Source organism: Stigmatopora nigra, chromosome 19, assembly GCF_051989575.1.
Source record: "Stigmatopora nigra isolate UIUO_SnigA chromosome 19, RoL_Snig_1.1, whole genome shotgun sequence".
Lineage (NCBI taxonomy): Eukaryota > Metazoa > Chordata > Actinopteri > Syngnathiformes > Syngnathidae > Stigmatopora > Stigmatopora nigra.
Genome location: NC_135526.1, coordinates 7350868 through 7362593, shown reverse-complemented (window position 1 = coordinate 7362593; position 11726 = coordinate 7350868). Strand labels below are relative to the sequence as shown.

The window sequence follows — 11726 nt, the reverse complement described above, 5'->3', positions numbered from 1 at the left end:
GAGCAAAGGAGAAACACATGTGGGACAGAGAACTAGAAAAAGAATGAGACATGATTGGTAAAAAAAAAAAAGTTTCTTATTGGTGATCCCGTAGACACTGAATACATGCACTAAAGCTTCCAAGCCCCTGGGGAACTATTGACTCCAATTAGCCTTTTCACCGACCAAAACCAATGACAATTATCTCTGTTTTTTTATAGATCTAATGAAGCCTCCTATCAATGATGTCAAAACAAATGTTCCCACAAGAAAGAGTTTAAGAGGCGGAGGGATGGACTTACATTTGTCATGACTGCCTCACAGTTCAGTTTCAACCTTGACCCCTGCCTACTTGTAAGTTTACATCCTCTCCACATTCTTGTGTCTGTCTATCTCATGGGTTTAGAAAAAAACTGTGTAATGCTTCCGTTACATACAGTAGTTAGCCTTTTTTTTACCAATTGGATAAACCTGAAAACCATAAACCACAGTGAAAAAATAATAAATAGAAAAGTGAGTGTCAGGTGCAGGATAACCAAATTGCCGGTTTGGCCTTGGCATGCCATGTTGGCTCATTTTCCCCACTTGGAACAATTTTTTTTTCCACAGGCCCGCATTCAAGTTGCATGCCACATTTTTTATGGTCCCATGAGGTCTTTACCCAAATATATTTGTGTGCAAGTGTGCAAGCTAACTAAGTAATTTGTGCAATTTGACCCACTTTAAAATCATTTGAAATGGGTAAACAAACATAACGGCAATTGTTGTCACCTACAGTACAATCCGTGTGTCATATGAGGGGTGAGGTTGCGCTTGATTTAAACTTCACCACTTGTTTATTGGTTGCAAATGAGAGGAGGTAAATCATCTTAACGTGCCCAACAGATGCTTCATCAAACATGCAGCATGGCTGAAAGGAAACTGGCAGTCTGCCAGTAAATAAAGCATGAAAAGTCGCATCTCGCAAGATTGGATTTACATTACATGACTTTTACTATGCACATTCTCGAGCTGCTTCTGCAAATAATCAGTGCTTATTTATTCAAATAGTTTGGATGTATGTGTTGGCAAACCCACGGTGAAGGGAAAATGCTTTAATGAGGCCCAAAAATAACTAATCTTATGACATCCTTTTAAGACCTCCAGAGAAATAGCCATGCGAGTTAAGCAACACGTTCCCTATCCTCACACCCAAATAAACGTGGTGGTTAAAGGTTAGTTAGTCTTTGTATTTTTTATTAATCACCAAGTGAGGATCATATAGTATTATTAAATGAACAATACAGTCCATCTTCTTTGCTCAGTTATAGTGTCCCTGGATTTTTTTGTTGTTCTCCATGATATATAAAGAAAATTAATATGCAATATGACAATGTGAAACCAACCAATTCATTGCAAAAGTCTATTGCTTTTTTTCTTTTTTTAGTCTGATGCACAAACATAGTCACTGAGAGAGACAGAAAAGGAGACGTCAAAATGAATTTCCTTGCTTCAATAGTCACAGGCCACATGAGCCAAATTGGCGCTTCCCTGTATTAAGAGTGCACCTGTGCTCTCCTGCACTCGCTTACCCCCGCAAAGCTTTTTGATCAAGAAAGGCAAATAGCATGGGGATTTTTTTGAAAACTCCATGAGGATGCCTCATTTGTGGTAGTCATAATCCATTAGAATACTTGCACTAAACAAAACAAAAAATCCTGCTTTAGTGTGCATAATTATAAACGACAGGTCAAATGATCTAGTTTTTCTTTCTTCAATCCACCCAATTGTGTGTATTGTGCTTAGTGGCAGCTCTGCTATTATCTTGCCCCATTTTTTTTGTCACCTCTGCCAAAAAACTCACATTATTAATCATTCACCAACGGTATTGCCTGCTCAGACAGAATGGCCTATGTGAACCCTGGCTAGGATAATATGGTGTGTCATCTTTGGACAAAAAAAAAAAAAAAAAAAAAACATATCAACGTGTGACGCCTCCTAGAGGCTATAGTGATCTATATTAACGTATTCACACAGATGCCCAGTTTCACAATCACTCCAGCTTTACAGCCCACACATATGCTGTCACAGCCTCACTTGGTTAGCACCAAGCTGTGAGAGCACAATGATCTACTGTAAGCACCGTTGGATGCAAGAAGAAGCCTGGCATTCAATGTGAAGTGATGTAACATTTCAAGCTGCAATACACACACATACGTAGATGAAAACAACATAATCAGCAGTAAAAAAAAAGAAGGCAAAATATACTTTTATGGCAGTTTTATCTTATTTCATCTCACATTAACTGTACAATACAATCCTAATCCTATTTGGTAAACCATTATATACAGTGAATGTAATGAAACCAGTCACAACGTGCTTTTGCAGCAATACTATAACCTTTGCCAGTGTGACTCCTGTACATCTGACATTATTTATGTCAGCCCCCGACTACCATGTTATGAATCTAAAGGGGCTCTACAGAATTTAACGATCTTCTTTTATTATTTGTTTTAGCATCCTGCTATCCACTTTCATTAGACGGTGCTGTTATTTAAAGTAGGAATGATACAGTGGTTCAATAAATCCTTGAAACATGGCAGTCAGCTACAAGGGTGGCTAGATTTATACTCAAAATTCACACATTGCATATTATGCCCAGAATTGTGGGATGCCAGACCACACTCCAACCTATTTTCGGACCCTGAACAGTTCACCAATCAGACACAGGTTCACACATTTAGACAGAAAACTGTTTCCATCCACGTTCACACCATCACCAAAATTCAAATTGGACTCATGCTGCCAATGCCAAAGTTAGCTAAAGTTCCCCTACATTCTCAGTGACTTATAAACATCCAAAGTCATCCTATTTATCTGCACTTCTGTGCACTAAAGTGATCTCTGTGAAGTATCAGCCAGCAGCTAACCTATCCGTTGAGTTTAGAGCTGAAATTTAGCCCACCGCTTTCATAGTGTCTTTATGTTGAATTTGTTATGCTTGATGTGAAGCACGTATAATCTCCACTCCCGAAGGTAGATTACAGCCAGTTTTGCTTTCATCTTCAACATTTATTTTGTATTGTTGCCGTGCTCTAAGGAGGTACAGCTTTGGCAAAAATAAACTGCAACTGGGCCCAAAGTCATTGATGCAGATAGTATGGATTATCCATGAATGCAACAATAGCGGTTCAATTATCAGGGGAGGTAGTTAGAGTTATATGGGGTAAAAGATGAACCAGCTGTAGATGTCAATATTGAGTGTAGTTTGGCATGTGTAGTGTGTGTATATTGCATAAAATAACAAATATAAATGAAACAGATGGTTGGCAAAGTTCTGTTTCTATTACCAGAGTTTTCACCTACCAAAAAAGTAATTATCTATCAGAAAGTGCATAAAATCCAGTCCCAAGTCTGAAAGTTAAGAGTGAACGCTTAAAAACAACAAAAGAACCAAACAAAAAGATTGTATTTTCACTCCATAACTGAAAATTATAGGCAAGTTGTCAGCTTTTTCGGCTCTGTTAGAATCTTTGTGGCAAATGGAGTCATTTTAAATACCATAAATATTTGTTTTCTTTAGCCATCAGATAAACTGTTTGTAGACAAACGCTTGCTTTGGAAGCATAATAGATGATTATCTCAAAAGCCAGTCACCGACTATCATCGCTTTTTCATTGTAATTCTTTAAAGAACAGTTCCAGTAGAAGTCATTTAATTTTTACTTGGCAGCTATCAAGATGCCATTCAATATTCCTTTCAGACTAAAACTGTGTCAAAGCTAGTCCTAACAAAACCTGCTTTTTGAGAATGAGATGTTTTTCACGACAAAGCAGAATGCTATGACTCAGATCACTGCAGATGGAGAAGGGTGAGCAACCATATATTTTTGAAGTTATTTTTAGCAACATGTCGTTGTCATTGAACACAACAGCGTAGATGGTACGCAAATACTGCTGTGAGGACAAATGAGGAAAAATGCAGTTAATCTTTAATTCCACATTGCAACGGAGACCGATTTACCTGGAAAAGTACCCCGCAAATTGTTTAGATGATAACACACGGACATGGTTTTTATCCACTTGTAATCTTCTTCTGGCTGCTTACGTAACTTCATTGTTCAATTGCATACTTTGCGCACAGAATGATGTTTATTCCACAGCTTCTGTTGGATGGATTCTCTAGATATTGCTGACATATTAATTTGGCAGTGGAGGAATTTGTATCTCCAAAGCACAAAAGTGGCACAAATGCATCACATTTATGTGCATTGCCTACAAGCAAGAATGTCTTAATGTCTAAACCAAATGTTTCCCATTGGAATTAGACAAAATACATTAAATCAAATGCAATTGGAAAAACAACTGTTGCCTGATGGGACATGTTTTTATGAAATAAAAACTACAAAACAGTTTTTTTGGCATAGCCACACTTTAGTTTCCTTTTCATTCCAGTGTAAAATCATTATTTTATTATTACTTTAAACCTTATTAAGATCATGTCATCATGCCACATTGCGGTAGGGATGTGAAGATTCCCGGGATGAAGGAGGAGGAGACACTATGTGATGAGACCTGGATGCATGATTTGATTGAATGCATTTTAGAGGTGTCAGCTTCCTGTGAGGCACATAATAGGTTTTTGGCTTGGTAACTCTTGATGCTTTTTCTGGCCGCCGTTCAAATCTCTATCGGATTTTTCATCCATCCTGTCTTGTTCCACATCCTGGATCTCTTCCTCCATATCTCTCCAACCGGTCTCGCTCCCTAACTGTGGGCTCTAAAGGTTGCCGACAGAGGAGACTATGAAAGAGGCTTGGGCCACTGAGGAGTCACTAGAGAGGTAGAGTGAGAAGGGTAAATCCAGATAGCGATGGTCCCAATGTGCCCCAACAGAGGCATATCTGATGCTCTGTCAATCACACGCTAACCTAGCATGGACCTGTACTTGAGACAAGAGCGTGCTTTGACTTCGCAATAGCTTTCCATTCACGTTTCCAGTTTGTTATCAACCCTATGTTGCCTTTTTTTCCATGAACCTACCCCCCACTGCTCTCAAAAGATTTAACTCATGTAGATATTGTTACCATGACAACTAATTTGGAGGCTAAAATTCGCATTTGTATGTCCCTCTCTGTATTTGTGGCAGTATTCTTTGCTTCCTTACCATATATTGGCCTATGACATTTTGAAAGGTAAAATTGATATAGACTCCATCTTCCATGTGTCATGTGATTGGCATGCAAGTCATTAATTGTTGATGAAAGATAAACTTTGTAAGGCAAAAGTTTACTTTTACAAAAGTTTTCCTAAATGGCAAAGTGCATTAGCCCAAGTGAAAGTTGATCATCTAAATGTGATTGTTTTGACATCATCTCTTAGGAAGGAACACATTTTTATAATCATGCTTCACTTATCTAATTGCTTCTCAGTCAGAGAACGCTTTACCCTCCCGACAAAATACCGGCTTATGAAAAATTCAAGGTGTAGAATTTTACGAGTTTAATTTTAAGCAATGTGGAAGTGGAAGTGCAGCATATGGCAATGAAGGTACGAGTGCACACAATAATGGAGGTGCCTGCAAGGATGCGTGTTAGTTTTTTTCAAATAGCTAGCATAGATGCACTCAGGCGACATCGTCTTTTCACTCCCAATGTGAATATTTGAGCAAGGTCATGTGCCTAATAATGACGTTTGGCCTGTGTTCAACCAAATATTGCAACATCCCCCCCTGCTGGATTGACTGCAGTGAGATGAGCTGATGAATAATAAAAGCACTGCCTCCCGAGCTCATCCTTTCACGCTCATTCTCAAGAGCATTTCCTCTGCAGCAAGCCATTAATAATACTTTGAGCATTTCAAAGCGGCCGGCCAGAAATGTATTGATCAATTGCCATGTCTCTGTTACATGCTGCGAATGTTTACGGCACAAAATGGCACAATCTAGATTATGACTAAATAACAATAATCATGTTAATAATTATGGGAAATGGAAAATACATTTCCTTAAGTGTCAGTTGCCAGTGTAAACAACTGAAAATTAGAGGACATTAACATGCAAAGATGTATTTTGCTCACAATAAATACAATGATAAAGCCATTTTATTTCAATAAGTATAATTCTAAGAGGAAAAATGGCAATGAAACATATTAAATGTTTGTTTTTAACTGGCCAGCTGTACCCGAATCACCCATCTTTTCTTCAAAATGAAGTGTTAAATTAAACGGACCCTGAATAATTGTCAACGAAAGATGAAATGATTTGTTAGAGGAAGGAGTAAAGGACAGAACAGTCTTAAATTTGTTTTTTTTTGGAACCTCTGAAGTTTAATGCTGCAGCAATCAAAATGAATTTTAACCAGATGTCCTCCAAAATAGGTTGAAAATGAATAGAAATATAAAACCTTGTCAGTCAGTGGGACAAAAAGAATGAATTCCAGCAGTTTTTCAGTCCTGTATGTTCAAACTAAAATGAATAAATTGTTGGATAGGGAGATAGTAAGGATTTTTTGATCTTTGTATTTGAGGCTGGCCGGACCGACATAAGATATTTAACTAATATGACTGTAGTATTTGTCATAATTTTAGCGTGACAAAGATTTAAAGTCACCAACGTTAACTGAAAATACATTATGGGTATTCCTTTGTAATCCCAACTGCTGTTCACTAGATTGGAGGAGAGGGACCCATATGTTTTCATTTGCTGGCAGTACACTCAGGATCCATTTGCTCTCCCCGATGTTTGCATTTGTCTGTTGATGGATGCCTTTAGCATCTCGTGCAGTCTCCCGGGAACTCATGTGAGATGCGTGTCAAGTCATCGCGCAGTCGATCAGGCTTTGATTTACCGTTTTGCACTTGCACTTTGTGTGTTGCCCGCAATCCGCACGCAGAGTGAGAATGAAAGACCAAGCGTGCTTGGGGCAGACATCAGAATGCAAGTTGGTTGAGGAAAGCATATAGCTCAAGCAAATAAAAGGCTTCATCTTAAATAACATTCATTACCAGAGAAATATAATCAATTTTGTTTATGATGACTGTTGGTATCTAAAGAACAAAAAAAGGAGTAACAGTATAGTTTTTGTAAGCTTTGTCCTTGTAGCCATCAAACATGACATTTTTTGGGGCATTTTTGGTAGCAAATGAGTTATTGAGAAGATAGATGCTTGGCTATTTATGACAGCAATAGATGTTCAATTCATTTTGACTTCCAGTCAAAATGGAGTGGACATCTATCCCAGTCAATGGTTGGGAATGAAGTAATTGTAAAAGTGAATGCAATGATCCAACCCTGTTTAAATTTACGTTTTGCACTTTTAATTCAATTGGATGCAATTTGTGCTCTTTCAGTGGCTTCTTTCCCTCTCAGAATGAAAGCTTTGAAGAGGGCATATCACGGTAACTGGATATGATTGAATGACAATGTGTGGCTGAGCAGAAAGGAGCTTGCTAGCCTTTTGAACCTCCGAGCTTGTTAGATCACACGCATGCCAGCGATTGGTTTCGACAAAGGACATCCGCGAGGCCTTGGAGAACTTTGGGGAAGGGGAATGAGAAAAAGGCAAAAGACCGCAGCCAGAGTTAAAAAAAAAAAAAAAAAAAAAAAGTAATCTGTTTTAGGAGCGGAAAATGAACAAGATTCAACTTTTAAAATCCCTCCAGGGTGAAACTGTGATCAAAGTTAACACAAAACAGAAGAACAATGACCAGGTAAAACTCAAGTCATTGGACACTCAATTATATCAAAGTTGGATCCAATTCCCATGAAAGATTATTAGGGCCAGCAATGCAAAAAATAAATGAATTTTGACCTATAAAGTAAGAATTCAGACTGTTTTCAGACTTCTATGAATAAAGTCAGAATCTTGGCAACCTTTATTTTTATTCAGTATTTGTTTGTTGGATGTTACACAGGTTACAAAGGCACATGTGTGATTAGGAGTGTTTTATGGTTTATTGGGCACTTTACAGCAGAAGATGCCGAGAAAGTGTGAAGTTGAATAGACCTCAGATGAGTTGAGTTTAGAGGATGCTTGTATGTTCATCCCTGCTTGTGTGGGTTCCACATGGTTCATTTCCAAACGCCATTGTGTCCCAAAAAATCTTGGCTTCACCAAGACCACAGATTTAAATCTCTACTCACCGTCTTCCTTTGTGATGGTCAAAGCTTGTCCGCACAGTGACTACACAAAAAGCAGAACAAAGAACAATCTACTCTCTAGCGCGTATCTCACAAACACACATACTTAGTACATTTGTCTCTCAATATAATCTGTATAACTCCATGGGGCTGTAATAATGGGAATGAACAAATGCCCCCCCCCCCCCCAGATAAACCAGTGTTGAGAAATATTACTTTTTGTTTGTAAAGTTATTTAAACTCAATCACAACTCACACATTTCTGTTTTTATGCGGCAATATCAAAATAAAAGCAGGTGATTCGGAAAAAAAAGTCTGATTTGACCCCTCCAACTAACATGACTGAACTTACGAAACTGTCCAGAATTCTATTTATATTATTTACTCAAGTGCATTTGAGACTCCATCACAACTGCTTATAGGTATGGAATTGTTATACAAAATACATGCTGCTTAGAATTCTTGTTACTCTTGGTGTACATTCACGTCTGCTTGGTAGTATACATAGTATAGTGTTTTCTTCATGTTTTATTCATACATTCTTGGTTGGCAATCCACCACTGATATATAGGAACACATAGTGTTCCTGCATTTTAATGCAAAATTCTTCTGTTAGTTTTTTTCTTTATTATAATGTTTGCTGTTTTGAATAGGTATTCATATGTGAAAGGATCCTTTAATGATTCAGGCCTGATTGGTTTGACTTGCACAATAAAAACAACAAAGTAATTATACATTCACTTATGAATTCCTTGGGACTTATAATTGGTGTGATTGTTTGTTTTTGGAATATATTTGGAGTATACGTTATTGTGGATGAAGGTCATTCATGAAATTGAAATAGCAACAGTTGGTGAATGTTTTGTGGTAACAATAACCATGTAAGAATGAAGGCTTTCGATTGGAAGGCCAACCGAGTGGGAGAAAAAGCTCCTTTGGTGCTCTTCAACTCTCAAGAAGCAGCTTTGTTACATAATGCTCACAGAGCTCTGCAGCTCACATGCTTCTTGGAAAGGAGCGCACGTTCCTCTGCACCTATCGTCTCACAGTAGCGTGGTGTCATGGTGGGAGAAGATGGGATGAGGCGCAAAGTGGAGAGGGAAGGAAAGCAATAGTAGAATAATAATATTCTCTCACTGCAGCGACCGCTGAGCCAATTATGTTTCTTGTCAATAGCGCTTATGCTGCATATAAAACCTGGATTATTACCTTTGTGCAGGTCCCAATAACCCATTTTCAAGATCGTTGGTTTAATACAATATGACATTGTTTTCCTTTCAAAGCAATTACTATTTTTTCCCCGAATACTATAGAATATTGTTTTAAATGCAACTTAAGTCATGGTATGTATTTCAACTTGGTGTCTTACTAGTGTCAAAATATAGAAAATAATTTAAAAAAAAAAGATCAGGTTCTAATTGGCTTTCTGTGCAAACTCAGTTGAGTTATAACTGTGTAGATGTTTTTTTCCTTTTAAATTTTCATTGTGGTTACAAAACTAGAAAACACCAAAAAAGACAATGATAGCCAATATCATTTGTTTCCTTTTTATTTAAAGACTAATGCAATGAATCAGAATCTACAGGGCCATATCATAACCAAAGAAAAAAACAAAAACAAAAAAAAAAACATTTACAGGAGGTTCATCACTCTATCTACACCTGTCATAACCGTGTCCACAACACATCCCAGTGGAGTCAATAGTGTCCTTTAATAGTCCATACTCTCCTTTTTATATCTACATAATTTGTGCTTTAGAAAATTGTTTTTTTTTTCATTGTTCCTAGTAAGTACTTCAGTGAAAATTAAAACACAAGGAAGAAAAAAAAAAACTCCAGTAGATATCTATCAAGAACAAAAGACCCAGTGTTGAAAAGCAAGTACTGATGATCACTGGCTCAAGAGCCAACCAACAAACAAACCAAAGAAGGACAAGAAACAAATGTGATATATACAGGAAAGCTCAGCAAATGAGTGAAACGGTAATATAAATATCGGAAGCTCTGGGTTGCAGTGTTCCTCATGTTTCACATTCTCTATGTAGACTGGGTTTGGGGGGGTTTAAGCAAAACTATTTTTGCCTTCAAAGTAGAATGAATACTTGTGTTTATATCTCATTTTTTTTTCAGTCTCATGCCAATACGATCAGGCTTTTTTAGAGTTTAGTCTTTCCATTTATTTTTCTTTTTGTCAAACGCATTTTATTGCATGACCCTGGAGAAAAAAAGTGCTCAACAACAGAAGCTTTCTCTTCAAGCACTGACAAATCCAATGCAAAAACAAAACAGTTAATCCGCTGTTTTTTTCTTTGATCTCACCCTGTACTATAGCCATGGTTTCATTAAAAAAAGCTAATGGCTGCACATCTGATCTAAAAAGAATAAAATAAAGCTAAGCTTCTTATTTATTTATTTTCTCGCCATATAATAGCTGGTAAATCTGAGAAACAATGAAGACAAGGTCAATAATTGGTGGTTCGAAGCCGTCCTTGCATAGCACGAAGCTGACTATAAACAAGTAATGTTATTCTTCATCTAAATGTGCAAAATGCATAACAATAAGTTGAGAATACAAACAATATTGATTTCCGCTAACATTTTCAATAATAGAAACAAATACTAAATGCATCATGTATTTTACATATGTATATATGTTTATATATGTATATATATAACTTTCTTCATACTAATAAACATACATACAATAATTTATATATATCTTTCTTATACAAATCTTCACCCTGAACTTTGCACTTCATTTCCTTCTGCTTGTGAGTTGCCTATAAAGGACAGATTCAATGCTGGTGACCATGATAATATTAATCGTATGAAAAATAGTAATCCTCAATATGCTGTAGATTTTGAACTCATGCCAGCATTGACAAGAAAAAAAATCAGGGATTTCTATTTATAATCGAAATAATGATGAATGAATTCAAATATAATACGGAAAAATGGTTAAATGATAGTTTCGAATAGATCTTGATGCATGCTCGCAATTTTTTTTTAAATAATTAAAAAAAAATCTTTGTCCAAGCAAAGAAACCAAAAAAAATAATAAATGCAGCATACAAAGTTGACGTAAAGCTACTATGCAAGCGAGCACCCCCCTCTTTCAAGTTCAGGTCCTAAGAAAAGCCCTTGCTAAGTAATATTGCTACATTAACAGAATTGTAACTGGGCTGTTCCATAACTTTGAACCACCAATATAGAAGTCATTTTTTCCGACAACAACAACAACCTAAAACAAGGGCAAGCAAGTTTGAAGCAAAAAAAAAAAAAAAGCTAGCGTGTCATCTTGTTGTTGTTTTTTTTTCTTTTTTTGTACTATGATGAGGGCCTGACATCATGCTACAAAAATATATTCATTTTCCTCACTATCACTGAGCAACTCCATGAGTTTTCTCTGCCACCTGGGGTTAACCTAAGATTATGACAGAAGATTAACTCTATCTTCCCTGCCTCCTTCTCTCTAGCCAGCGTTCCCACCCTTCCTTACAACGTAACAACGAATCTATCTAAAAGGGCATGTAATACTGAAGGCAGTGTAGCTGGTGCTTTCTGAGAGTTGACAATTTTCAGGGCTAAAAAAAAAGAAAGGTGGAAGGGAAAAAAAACATGCAAAAAGTT

At 37.0% G+C, this 11726-nt stretch overlaps 1 long non-coding RNA gene across 1 annotated transcript in view; it reads left to right on the top strand.

The window, feature by feature from the left end:
* The first annotated feature begins 198 nt into the window (after nucleotides 1-198).
* Nucleotides 199-11726, top strand: part of LOC144212163 (uncharacterized) — a 70548-nt gene continuing 59020 nt past the window's right edge. Inside the window, exon 1 of the long non-coding RNA XR_013329723.1 lies at nucleotides 199-333. This is a non-coding gene — a long non-coding RNA (uncharacterized LOC144212163). The remainder of the gene's footprint in view (nucleotides 334-11726) is intronic.